The sequence below is a fragment of the Scylla paramamosain genome, chromosome 41 (assembly GCF_035594125.1).
Source record: "Scylla paramamosain isolate STU-SP2022 chromosome 41, ASM3559412v1, whole genome shotgun sequence".
NCBI lineage: Eukaryota > Metazoa > Arthropoda > Malacostraca > Decapoda > Portunidae > Scylla > Scylla paramamosain.
The window spans coordinates 6,193,290-6,205,960 of NC_087191.1; positions in this window are offsets into that span (position 1 = coordinate 6,193,290).

Here is a 12,671-nt window from a genome sequence, read left to right on the forward strand (position 1 = left end):
ATAGATACCAAAAGTCTAAAACACGTAAATAATTCTATATTTGGAGAAACAAAACAAAATTACCAAAAGCGTACTTTATGAGTTTTTTCCCCATGATAGGTACCAAAACGCCTAAAAGCATAGTGAACACCATACATGAAGAAACAGACCAACATTACGAAAAACTTATATGCTGAGTGTTTTTGAGCTTGTTAGATACAAAAACACCAAAGTGCATGCAAGACAACCTGTATAGGAAAAGCAATCAATATTAACAAAAACTTGTCTTTTGAGTGTTTTTCAGTTTCTTACGTACTAAAACTCTAAAACACATGAAAAACACCCTTTATGGAGAAAGAGGACATTACTATAAACGCGTTTTTTGAGTTTTCCCGATCATTAGCTACCAAAACGCCAAAATGCAGACAGCACACTATTTGATGTAAAGAAATTATGTTACCGGAAACGTGTCATTTCAGTGTTTTGAGCATATTAGAAACCAACCCCAACAAAAAAATAAATAAATAAAAAAAAATATATATATATATATATATATATATATATATATATATATATATATATATATATATATATATATATATATATATATATATATATATATATATATATATATATATATATATATATATATATATATATATATATATATATATATATATATATATACTCGTATATATATATATATATATATATATATATATATATACTCGTATATATATATATATAACATCGAAAACGTGTCTTTTGAATGTTTTTGAACTTCTTACGTACCAAATTTCTAAAAAGCGTGCAAAACTTCCTTTATGGTGAAATAGAACATTACCAAAAATGTGTGTTTTGAGTCTTTTTTGAGCTTGTTGGGTACGAAAACGCCAAAATGCACACAAATTAACGGACATTGACAAACTAAAAGTTATTAAGAAAAAAATATTATTATGAGTGTTTTTTAACTTATGTACGAAAACACTAAAACACATGAATATCACTCTATATGGAGAAAAAAAACATTAACCAAAAAAATGGGTGTTTTCCTCATGTTAGGTACGACAATCTATACAGAATACCATATATGAAAAACAGAAAAACATTACCAAAAACGTATATTATAAGTGTTTTTGAGCTTCTTAGGTAATAAAATACTGAAACACGTGATTAGTACATATATTTAGGCGTTTTGGTTTCTAAAAAGCTGGAAAACGCTTAAATCATACGTTTTTGGTAATGTCTCCCGATAAAGGCTATTTATCGTTTTAGCATTTTGGAACGTAAGAAGCTCAAAAACACTCAAAAGACACCATTTTGATAATGTTGTTTTGATTTCTATATAGAGTGTCTTCCATGCTCTTTAGAGTTTTGGTGCTAACGTTGAAAAGCACCGAAATAAAATGAAATGCATGAATTTTTGCGTATTGGTACGTAATAAGCTTAAAAACATTCAAAATACACGTTTTTGGCAGTAATATTTTGTTTCTCCATGAAGTTTCTTTTCCATGCATTTTAGTGTTTTGGTACGTAAACAGCTGAAAACAATCAAAAGACACGTTTTTGTTTGTTTCTCCCGTATAGCTTACTTTGCATGCACTTTGGTGTTTTCGAAAACACTACTAATACATGTTTTTGTTCCCTATATGAGGAAAGGGAACGCGATTTCCAGAAAAGTGCCTATTGAATGTTTATTAGCGTGCTAGGCACCAAAACGCTAAAAAGCATGGAAAACACCCTATAAAGGAAAACAAAACAACTTAACCAAAAACGTGTGTTTTCAGTGTTTTTGAGTTTCTTACCTACCGAAACGCTAAATCGCATGAAAAAAAAAAAAAAAAACACAGAGAAATAATATTACCAAAAACAAATATTTCGAGTTTATTTGAGTTAGTTAAGCAGAAAAACGCCAAAAGCATATATAGTATCTTGAATGGGAAAATGAAAAGACGTCACTAAAATGTGTACTATTGGTGTGTGTTTTTTTTTAACTTATTAGGTACGAAGTCGCTAAAATGCATGAATAACACTCTATATGAAATAACATTAACAAAAACGTATATTTTCAATGTTTTCACATTGTTATGAATGAAAACGCCATAATGCATGTAAAGCCCCCTATTTGGGGAAAAAAAACGAGATTTCAGAAACGTGTCTAAAATATGTTCTTCAGCGTGTTAGGTACAAAAATGCTAAAAAGCATACAAATCACCTGATATGGGAATACAAAACAACATTAAGAAAACGTTTCTTTTGAGTGTTCTACCTACCAAAACGAAAAAAAAAAAAAACATAGAAAACATCCTTTATGGAGAAACAGAATAACTTTACCAAAAACAAGTTTTTTTTAATGTTTTATAAGATTGTTACGTAAAAAAACGCCTAAATGAATCGAAAATACCCTATATGGGGGAAAAATCAAAAGACATTACGAGAAACAAGTATTATGAGTGTTTTTGACCTTCTTAGTATCAAAAGGGTAAAACGCATGAATAACGCTCTATATGGAGAAAAAGAACAATATTGCCAAAAAAAACGTGCATTTTGAGTGTTATGACATTGTTAGTTACCAAAAAGCCAAAATGCATGCAAAGACCCATATATAGATACATGAAACGACATTAAAAACGCATGAAAATACCCTATATGGAGAAACAGAATACATTTACCGAAAACGTGTATTTTGAGTGTCTTTGAGCTTATTATGTACAAAATCGCCTATCATCAAACAAAACACCCTGCATATGGAAATGAAAGGACATTACGAGAAACGTTTGTTATGTTTTTTTTATTTTTTTATTTCTCTCTTAAGTACCAAATCAGTAAAAAGCTTCAATAGTGCTCTGAAGAAAAAGAACAAACTTACCAAAAACGTGTATTTTTTTACATTGATAATTACCAAAATCCCAATATGCAAGTAAAGCAACCTATATGAAGAAATGAAACGAAATCACTAGAAACTTGTCTTTTCTTATTTTTTGAGCGTGTTAGGCACCAAATCAGTAAGAAGCAACGAAATCATCCTATAGGGGAATACAAAACTACTAAAACGTCTCTTTAGAGTGTTTTTTTTTTTTTTAGGTTCTTACGAACTAAAATGTCAAAATACATGCAAACACCCTATTAGGTACCAAAGCACCAAAAAGAGCCTATATGAGGAAATGAAAGGACATGACAAAAAACGTGTATTATGAGTTTTTTGTTTATCAGTATCTTAGGCACCATAACGCTAAAATAAATGAGAAGCACACTGTATGGAGAAAGAGAAAAACATTACCAAAATCATGTAATTTGAACGTTTTTTTCACATTGTCAGGTAGCAAAACACCATAATGCTTGCTCGCTATACGAGAAAATTAAACAACGATGTAAGAAATGTGTTTTTATGTGTTTTTCAGCGTGTTATGCACGAAAACGCTAAATAGCATGGAAAGCACTTTATATAGAAATGCAAAATAACATTACTAAAAGCATGTCTTTTAAGTGTTTTAAACTTTTTACGTTCCAAAACGCTAAAACACGTGCAACAAACACGAATAACCCTACCAAATAGAAAAAAACCTTACCAAAAACGTGTATTTTGAGTCTTTTTCAGTCTGTTACATACATCAACTTAAAAATGCATGTAAAGCACCCTGTATGTGGAAACGATAGGACATTACGAGAAACATGCATTATCAGTGTTTTGAGTCTCTTAGGTACCAAACACTAAACGGCCTGAATGAAAATTGAATATATCCTATATCTCTTAATGGAGAAACAGAACATCACTAAGAATGTGTTTTCTAGTGTTTTTTTTTTTTACCTTGTTATGTACCAAAACGTCAAAAAAACATACGAAGCATCCTATATGGGGAAATAGAAAGACATTAGGAGAAACAAGTTTTGTTAGTGTTTTTGAGCTTCCTAAATACCAAAACGCTAAAACGCATGAATAGCACCCTATATAGAGAAAAGGAACAACATTAGCTAAAACCTTTATTTTGAGCGTTTTTCACATTATGTAGCAAAACATCATAATGCATGCAGATCCCTATATGAAGAAGCAAAACTATATTACAGGAAATGTGTCTTTTGAGTGTTTACTTGAGTGTTAGGAATCAAAATGCTAAAAGCATTGAAAGCACACTATTTGGCGATATAAAATAACATTACCAAGAAAGTATCTTCAGAGTGTTTTTGACCTTCTTACGTCCAAAATCGCTGAAAAGCATGCAAAACAACCTTTATGGAGAAACAGAATAACATTACCAAAAACTTGTATTTTGATTGTTTTTGTGCTTGTTAAGTACAATAATGCCAAATTACACGCAAAGCATCCTACATGGAGAAAACAAAGGACATTACGAGAAAAGTGTATTATGAGAGATTTTGAGCTTTTTAGGTACCAAGACTCAAAAACACATGATTAGCACTTTATATGGAAAAACAACTCTACCGAAAACTTTTACTCTTTTTATATTGTTAAGTACCAAAAGACAAAATGCATTGGAAGCCCCCTTTATCGGGAAACGAAATGACATTATCATCAACGTGCCTTTTGAGTGTTTATCAACGTGTTAGACACCAGAACGCTAAAAAGCATGGAAAGCACTCTATAAAGGAATACAAAACAACATTACTAAAAACGTGTTTTATAGGTTCTTATGTACAGAAACGCTAAAACCCATGCAAAACACCCTTTATGGAGAAGCGAAATAAATATTTCGTTGAAAAATTACATTCAGGACAGTTAGGGAACATCCCTTACAGAAGAAAAAGATCGCAGAAGAATGATCCTAAATGGATGACTGAGGTTAAAACACTACATAGGGCGAAGGAGAAGTATATATGAGATTAAAGACAGGGGAAGTGGTTTTAAGGCCATAATATAATGAATTAGAAAAGTCAGGAGTTTAACAAGGAAAGCTAAAAATAGTTATGAATTAAAGGTAGCCAGCCAAGCGAAGATGGACCTCAAGGGATTTTATCAGGCATATAAGACGAAGAATAGAGAAACAATAGTTCCTTAAAGACAGCAGAATGGGACCTGCTTAGTTGTTGAGAGGAGATTAGTAAAATTGTGAGCGAGTATTTTTTAATTGTCTTTGCAAAGGAAAACATGCAGGATTTGCCGAATAGTGAGAAGGTATTTAGAGTAGAAGAGGATGAGAAACTAACAGATATTACCATAACTAAAAGAGATAGTGGAACAGGAGATAGATAAGTTGAAAAGTTCAAGTAACCAGGATCAGATGAAATATATTCCACAGTATTTAAGGAAAGGAAAAAGGTTATAAGTAATCTGTTAGTTTCTGTCCTTAGGAAATCACTTTAGTCATGTGAGGTATCGGTAATTTGGAGGCAGGCGAATATAGTACCTACCTTTAAGAAAGGAGATAAAACGTTAACGTCTAACCTGTCAGCTTAACTTCTGTTGAATGTAAAATAATGGAGTCAATAATAGCGAAGAACATTTAAGAGCATTTAGAAAAACATAACTTGATAACTCAGTTACAGCACGGCTTCTGGAATGAGGAGTCTTACCTGAGAAACTTGGTAAGTTTATACAGTAAGGTTTACAAGGCGGCAGATAATGATGATACTTATGGCATCCTATATCAGGACTTTAGTAAAGCGTTTGACAAGGTACCCCATCAGAGGCTACTGAGAAATGTTAGGGCACACGAGAGAGATGAGTTGTTTAGATTGGATAAGGTCATGGCTAAGCGTCAGGCGAGTGTTGTAATAAACGGCTCTAAATCGGAGTATGGTCAAGTAATTAGTGGGGTGACAAAGGGATTATTAGTATTAGGGCAGATGTTGTTTGTAATATATGTCAATGGCTTGGATAGTGGAATTAGTAGTGTTGTTAGTAAATTTACGGATGACACGAGAATATGTAGATTAATTAGGTCAGAATCGCATACCATCGCCTTGCAGGCAGATTTTAATAGGTTGAACCAATGGACGGACAGATGGCAAATGCAGTAGTTACACAATGAACAACCAATTTCTGGTAGGTTCAGGGTAAGTAAAAGATTTGAAATTTAAGGTTATATCTGAACTCCGTCTAAGAAAGCAATGGAAAGAGGCCAGAAACAAAGCAAATAGTGTATTATGATTCATTTTCAGGAGTGCTAAAAGTAGAACTCCCGAAGTAATATTAAAGTTACATTTGGCGCTGGTCAGACTTCATCTAGACTACGCTGTCCAATTCTGGTCACCACATCACAGGAAGGATAAATAAAGGTCTATTAGAATCAGTACAAAGGAAAATGACTAAAAGGATACAGGGGATGAGGAGTATTCCTTACGAAGCGATATTCAAGCTGTTAAATTTACCTTCTTTAAAGAGACGTAGATTAAGAGTGGACCTAAAAGAAGTCTTTTAGTGGTATATGGGTTATAATAAAGGGAACATAAGGAAAATTCTTAGAATCCGTAAATATGATAGAACAAGAAAAACGGGTTCAAGCCTGAAAACTTGATGTTCACAAAGGAGACAGGAAGGAATTGGTTCTCAAATAGAGTAGTAGATGATTGGAACGGACGTATTAATCAAGTTGTTAGTGCTGAGGCATTTGGGAACTGTAAGAAAAAATTACACATTTATGGATGGGGATGATAGGTGGAAATAGGTAGGCATATTTCATACAAGTACTGCCACGTGTAGGCCTGATGCCTTCTTGCAGATTTACTTATTTCTTATGTTCTTATGTTCTTATTACCAAAAGCGTGTATTTTCAGTGTTTTTCAGCTATTACGTGAATGAAAAATGCCAAAATCCATGCAAAGCACCCTATATGAAGAAAAAGAGCGACATTACGAGAAACGTGCATTATGCGTGTTTTTGAGATTCTTAGGTACCAAAACGCTGAAACTCATGAATAACACTCTTAATTGAGATACAGAACAACCTTACCAAATGCGTGTATTTTGAGTGTTTTTCACATTCTTAGTTACCAAAACCCCAAATTGCATGCGAAACTAGCTTTATGTGGAAAAAAAAATGACATTAGCAGAAGAGTGCCTTTTGAGTGTTTTTGAGCGTGTTAGGCAATAAAGCACTAAAAAGCAGGGCAATCACATTACATGGGAATAAAACCAAATTTTACCAAGAACTTGCCTTTAAGTGTTTTTGAGCTCCTTACATATTGAAACGCTAAAACGCATGCAAAACACCCTTTATGGAGAAACAGAAAAACATTACCAAAAACATGTATTTTGAGTGTTTTTGATCATGTTACTTATAAAAACGCTTAAATACATGCAAAGAACCCTATATTTGGGAAACGAAAGGACATTATGAGAAACGTGTATTATGAGTGTTTTTAAGTTCCTTAAGTACCAAAAAGCTAAAACCCACAAATAACACTCTTTATAGAGAAAAATAAATAAATAAAAAATAGCAATTTTTTTTTTGTTATTCATCTTCATAGGTACCAAGATGCCAAAATTCTGGCAAAATTCAGGGAAATTATGTGGAAAAAAGAACATTATCAAAAAAGTTAATTATAGATTTTTTTCGGACTGTTATGTACCAAACCCTAAAAAGCATGCAAAGCCACCTATATATGGAAATTAAACGACTTTACAAGAAACCTGTCTTTTGAGTGTTTTTTTTAGCATGATAGGCACCAAAACGATAAAACCCATTGAAGTCACTCAATATGGGAATCCAAAAGAAAATTACTGAAAACATGTCTTCTCAGTGTTTTACGTAGAAAAAACGCTAAAACGGATGCAAACCAACCAATACGAAGAAATAGAAAAACATCACCAAAAAGGTATATTTTGAGTGTTTTTGAACTTGTTACCTACAAAAAAACGCGAAAATGCATGCAAAGCACTCTATATTGGGAAACAAAAGAACATTACGAGAAACGTGTATAATGAGTGTTTTATAGTTTCACAAGGTCCACAAGGCAAAAAACACAAAAAACTCGTATATATGGAAAAGTTTCTTAGATACCAAAATGCTGAAACTCATAACACTCTTAATTGAAAAACAGAACAACCTTACTAAATGCGTGTATTTTGAGTGTTTTTTTTTTTTTTCACATTCTTAGTTAAAAAAAAAACGAAATTCCATGCGAATATAGCTTTATGTGGGAAAAAAATGACATTACCAGAAAAGTGTCTTTTGAGTGTTTTTGAGAGTGTTAGGCAATAAAGCACTAAAAAGCAGGGCAATCACATTACATGGAATAAAACCAACGTTTACCAAGAACTTGCCTTTAAGTGTTTTTCAGCTCCTTATATGCGCTAAAACGCATACAAAACACACTTTATATAGAAACAAAATAACATTACCAACAACAGGTACTTTAAGTGTTTTTTAATCATGTTATCTATAAAAACGCTTAAATACATGCAAAGAACCTTATGTTTGGTAAAGGAAAGGATATTACGAGAAACGTGTATTATGAGTGTTTTTAAGTTCCTTAAGAACCAAAAAGCTAAAACCCACAAGTAACACTCTTTATTTTAAAAAAAAAAAATAGATAGATAAATAGAAAAATAGGAATTTTTTAAATTTTTTTTAATCATCTTCATAGGTACCGAGATGCCAAATTCTGGCAAAATTCAGGGCAATTATGTGATAAAAGATCATTATCAAAAAAGATAATTTTAGCTTTTTTTTCAGATTGTTATTTACCAAACCCTAAAGTGCATGGAAAGCCACCTATATAAGGAAATTAAACGACTTTACCAGAAACCTGTCTTTTGAGTGATTTTCAGCTTGTTAGGCATCAAAACGAAAAATAATATGGAAGTATCTCTATATGAGAATCCAAAACAAAACACTGAAAACGGGTCTTTTCTGTGTTTTAGGTAGAAAAACGCTAAAACGGATGTAAACCAACCAATATGAAGAAATAGAATATTACCAAAAAGGTATATTTTGAGTGTTTTTAATCTTGTTACCTACAAAAAACGCGAAAAGGATGCAAAGCACTCTATATTGGGAAACAAAAGGACATTACGAGAAACGTGAATAATAAGTGTTTTATAGTTTCACAAGAACCACAAAGCAAAAAACGCAAAAACTCGTGTATGTGGAGAAGTTTCTTAGTTACCAAAACGCTGGTACTCATAAATAACACTCTTAAGTGAGAAACATAACAACCTTACGAAATGCGTGTATTTTGAGTGTTTTTCACATTCTTATTTACCAAAACCACAAATTGCATGCAAAACTAGCTTTATGTTGGTAACAAATGACATTACCAGAAAAGTGACTTTGGGTGTTTTTGAGCGTGTTAGGCAATAAAGCACTAAAAAGCAGGGCAATAACATTACTTGGGAATGAAACCAACTTCTACCAAAAACTTGCCTTTATTTTTTTTTGAGCTCCTTACATACCAAAACGCTAAAACGAAGGCAAAACACCTTTTATGGAGAATTAGAATAACATTACCAAAAACATGTATTTTGAGTGTTTTTGATCATGCTACCTATAAAAACGCGAAAATACATGCAAAGAACCCTATGTTTGGGAAACGAAAAGACATTACGAGAAACGTGTATTATGAGTGTTTTTAAGTTCCTTAAGAACCAAAAAAACTAAAACCCACAAATAACACTCTTTATAAAGAAAAAAAATAAATAAATATATAAAAAAATCGGCATTTTTTTTTTTTTTTTTTTTTTTGTTATTCATCTTCATAGGTACCTAGATGCCAAAATTCTGGGAAAATTCTGGGCAATTATGTGATACAAGAATATTATCAAAAAAGTTAATTTTAGCTTTTTTCGGAATGTTATGTACCAAACTCTAAAGTGAATGCAAAGCCACCTACATCAGGAAATTAAACGACTTTACGAGAAACCTTACTTTTGAGTGTTTTTCAGTATGTTAGGCACCAAAACGATAATAATATGGAAATCACTCAATATGGGAATCCAAAACAAAATTACTGAAAACGTGTCTTTTCCGTGTTTTAAGTAGAAAAACGCTAAAAAGAATGCAAACCAACCAATATGAAGAAATAGAATAACATTACCAAAAATGTATATTTTGAATGTTTTTGAGCTTGTTACCTAAAAAATAAATGCAAAAATGGATGCAAAGTATTGCAAAACAAAAGGACATTTTGAGAAACGTGTATAATGAGTGTTTTATAGTTCCACAAGAACCAAAAGGCAAAAAACGCAAAAACTAGTGAACCTAGAGAAGTTTCTTAGATACCAAAATGATGAAACACTTTTAATTGAGAAACAGAATTACCTTACAAAATGTGTGTATTTTGAGTGTTTTTCACATTCTTAGTTACGAAAATCCCAAATTACATGCGAAACTAGCTTTATGTGGGAAATAAATGACATTACCAGGAAAGTGTCTTTTGAGTGCTTTTGAGCGTTATATGCAACAAAGCACTAAAAAGCAGAACAATCACATTACATTGGAATAAAACCAAATTTTACGAAGAATAAAAAGAAAGAACAAGCTTACCAAATAAGTGTATTTTGGGTGTTTTTCACATTCATAGTTACCAAAACCCCAAATTGCATGCGAAATATTGTGGGATAAAAATGTGGGAAAAAAAATGACATTAACATAAAAAAAAGTGTTTTTGAGCGTGTTAGGAAATAAAGCACTAAAAAGCAGGGAAATCACATTACATAGGGATAAAACCAATTTTTACCATCAACTTCCCTTTAAGATTTTTTGAGCTCCTTACATACAAAAACGCTAAAACGCATGCAAAAACACCCTTTATGGAGAAACAGAATAACATTACCAAAAACACGTATTTTGAGTGTTTTTGATCATATTACCTATAAAAACACTTAAATACATGTTTGGGAAACGAAAAAAAACATTACGAGAAACGTGTATTATGAGTGTTTTTAAGTTTCTTAAGTACCAAAAAGCTAAAAGCCACAAATAACACTCTTTATGGAGAAAAAAATAAATAAATAAATAAAAAAAAGCTATTTTCTTATTTATTTTTTTTATTCATATTCATAGGTACTGAGATGCCGAAAGTTTGGCAAAATTCAGGGAAATTATGTGGAAAAAAGAACATTATCGAAAAAGTTAATTTTAGCTTTTTTTTTGGACTGTTATGTACCAAACCCTAAAGTGCATCCAAAGCCACCTATATGGGGAAATTACACGATTTTAGCAGACCCTCTCTTTTGAGTGTTTTCTTTTTTAGCATGTTAGGCATCAAAAGGATGAATAATATGGAAGTCACTCAATATGGGAATGCAAAACAAAATTACTGAAAACGTGTCTTTTCCGTGTTTTACGTACAAAAACGCTAAAACGGATGCAAACCAACCAATATGAAGAAATAGAATAACGTTACCAAAAAGGTATATTTTGAGTGTTTTTGAGCCTCTTAACCACAAAAAACGCGAAAATGGATGCAAAGCACTCTATATTGGGAAACAAAAGAACATTACGAAAAACGTGTATAATGAGTGTTTTATGGTTTCACAAGAACCACAAGGCAAAAAACGCAAAAACTCGTATATATGGATAAGTTTCTTAAATACCAAAATGCTGAAACTCATGAATAACACTCTTAATTGAGAAACAGAACAACCTTACTAAATGCGTGTATTTTGAGTGCTTTTAACATTCTTAGTTACCAAAACCCCAAATTGCATGCGAAACCACCTTTATCTGAGAAAAAAATGATCTCCTTACATACCAAAACACTAAAACGCATGCAAAACACCCTTTATGGAGAAAAAGAATAACATTACAAAAACATATATTTTGAGTGTTTTTGATCTTGTTATCTATAAAAACGCTTAAATACCTGCAAAGAACCTTATGTTTGGGAAAGGAAAGGACATTACGAGAAACATTTATTATGAATGTTTTTAAGTTCCTTAAGTACCAAAAAGCTAAAACCCACAAATAACACTCTTTATTTAGAAAAAAAATTAAAATAAATAAATAAAAAATATAGGATTTTTTTTTTTTTTTTTTTGTTATTCATCTTCATAGGTACCGAGATGCCAAAATTCTGGCAAAATTCAGGGCAATTATGTGATAAAAGATAATTATCCAAAAAGTTAATTGTAGCTTTTTTTTCGGACTGTTATATACCAAACCCTAAAGTGCATCCAAAGCCACCTACATGGGAAAATTAAACGACTATACCAGAAACCTGTCTTTTGAGTGTTTTTCAGCATGTTAAGCAACAAAACGATAAATAATATGGAAATCAATCAATATGGGAATACAAAACAAAATTAGTGAAAACGTGTCTTTTCAGTGTTTTTCGTAGAAAAACGCTAAAACGGATGCAAACCAACCAATATGAAGAAATAGAATAACATTACCAAAAATATGTATTTTGAGTGTTTTTGATCATGTTACTTATAAAAACACTTAAATACATGCAAAGAACCCTATGTTTAGGAAAGGAAAGGACATTACGAGAAACGTGTATTATGAGTGTTTTTAAGTTCCTTAAGTACCAAAAAGTTAAAACCCAAAAATAACACTCTTTATAGAGGAAATATAATTAAATAAAAAATAGGATTTTTTTTTTTATTAATTTTCAGAGGTACGAAGGTGCCAAAATTCTGGCAATATTCAGGGAAATTATGTGAAAAAAGAATATCATTTTAATTTTCATTTAATTTAATTAATTTTAATTTTAGCTTTTTTTCGGACTGTTATGTACCAAACCCTAAAGTGCATTCAAAGCCACTTCTATGAAGAAATTAAATGACTTTAA